Here is a 2190-nt window from a genome sequence, read left to right as displayed (position 1 = left end):
ATAGTACTGAAATTTCTGATATGAATAGGTATAGGTACTGAACCAACATTGTTTATGCTAATATGTGACGATATTCAATACTCTAAAATATGAAATTCAAGATTCAGTACCGATGCTAGTATTGAAAATCAATACCATTCCCAAAATGTATGTTCAATTTAGTATTCGATATATTCTTTTACCTATTTCGGTAATGAGTTTTCTTAGATTGGTACCAATTTGGCATTCAATATCTTTTTTTGCCTATTTCGGTAATGAGTTTTCTCGGATTGATACCAATTTGTATCGGGTCGGCTAGTGCTTATCCTTAACTGACGTAATAAGTGTTTTATTATGATCATAGATTTATTTTATGTTATAATGTCAAAAACAATTAATCTTTTTATTTACTTATATTTATCTTATTTTTTGTATTTATTTGTATTGTAATATTATACTTTTTAGTATTTATTTGTATTATAATATTATATTCTTTTAGGATTTATTTTTTAGTAATTAAAAAATAAAAATATAATATCATAATTAAAATAAATTAAAAATAACATATGTAACATACAAATAACTAAATACAAACTATTTTTTATTGTGTTTAACCTCATAACTTTTTATTATTACGATAAATATAAAATACTCAATCTAAGATGAAAAAAGAACCATGTTAACCTAATTTCTTTTTTTGTTCCCCTGTCTTCCATTATTTTATTAGAAACCATTTCCATTTGCTCTTCCTTTCTGAGTTTCTGGGTCCATATAATCAGCCATTCACTTCCCATCACAAGCCCCTTCCAATTCCCAAGTCCCACCTGCGTTTTTCAATCCCTTCTTCTCCCCGATCTCTGTTTTCCTCAAGAAGAAACGCCAAAACCCATCTCCCAAATCCATCAATTCACCCCAAATTCTCTTCGAAATTTCAATCGTCTTTTCAATTCGAAGATTTTCGCGTTTGTTCTTTCAGAAAATAGTATACACCAATGCTACTGATTAATGTATCCCGTTGTTGCTAAAGTTTTCCATTCAGTTTTTATGATAAACTCCTTATTCAGACGCAGGACCCATCTTGTTCAATCTTTCTCCGTCGTCTTCCTCTATTGGTTTTACGTTTTCTCATGAATCTATCCCTCGATCCAACTATTTACAACATATAATTTTATTTCTCCATCTGGGTCCTGCGTCTTACTCTGTTTTCACCAAGTTTTTATATTCCTTTTTTTGTTTCTTTTTGTATTATCGTATATTCGTATATTGTATTACTGCTAAAATTTCTGTCTTTTATGGATTCTTCAAGTGGGAATTCAACTAGGTTTACTCAGATCCAGAACTCTGGATCTGATGAGGTTTTGATCGATCCCAGAAAGAGGAAACGCATGCAATCGAACCGTGAATCAGCAAGGAGATCAAGAATGAGGAAACAGAAGCATCTCGATGATCTAACGGCTCAAATAAATCACCTCAAGAACAATAACAGCCAGATCGTCACCACCATAAAAGTCACCACTCAGCAATTTCTTCAAATTGAAGCAGAGAACATTGTTTTGAGGGCTCAAATGGGTGAGCTGAGTCAAAGGCTGGATTCCCTCAACGAAATGATCAATTCCATGAACAATAATAGTAATTATTTTACAGAAAATCATTGCACAAATGGTACTAGTGGAGTGTTTGAGTTTGAGCAGCCTGATTTCTTCAACAATCCATGGAACATGATGCACCTTAATCAACAGCCGATCATGGCGTCTGCTAATGATACGTTTCAGTACTAGTCTTCATCGCATAAATGATTATGTGTGTGTTCGTGGGCATGTGTGTTTTAACACTTGATGCATAAAATTTGGTAATAAGTGGTCAAATTTGTTTTGATGAAGTGTGCTTTGAATAATTAGACTTTGCACGAATACTTTTAGACATGGGTAAACAATGTGCTTTGAATATTTACCCTATATTTAATTATAATTTTTACACTTTGCGCGTATACTTTTAGACATGGGTAATGAATGTTACTTTAGGTTCTACTTACGTAAGTTTTCTCATTTTTCTACTTTTGATTCTTTATCATAACAAGAGTAATGGTACAACAAATTATAGTTTATACAGTTGTACAGTAAAATAACAAGATTATGTTATATATTATTGGTATATTTATCGAATATACCTAATGTTTGATGAATGGCATAATGATCCACTAAGTTGTACCTA

At 31.6% G+C, this 2190-nt stretch overlaps 1 pseudogene; it reads left to right on the top strand.

The window, feature by feature from the left end:
* The first annotated feature begins 690 nt into the window (after positions 1-690).
* LOC145052539 (bZIP transcription factor 44 pseudogene) lies at positions 691-1858 on the top strand (annotated as a pseudogene).
* Positions 1859-2190: the final 332 nt, after the last annotated feature.

The sequence above is a fragment of the Lactuca serriola genome, chromosome 5 (genome assembly GCF_051521515.1).
Source record: "Lactuca serriola cultivar US96UC23 chromosome 5, Lser_US96UC23_V15, whole genome shotgun sequence".
Classification (NCBI taxonomy): Eukaryota; Viridiplantae; Streptophyta; class Magnoliopsida; order Asterales; family Asteraceae; genus Lactuca; species Lactuca serriola.
The sequence above is the reverse complement of the archived record's forward strand: the minus strand, read 5'-3'. Positions and strand labels throughout refer to the sequence as shown.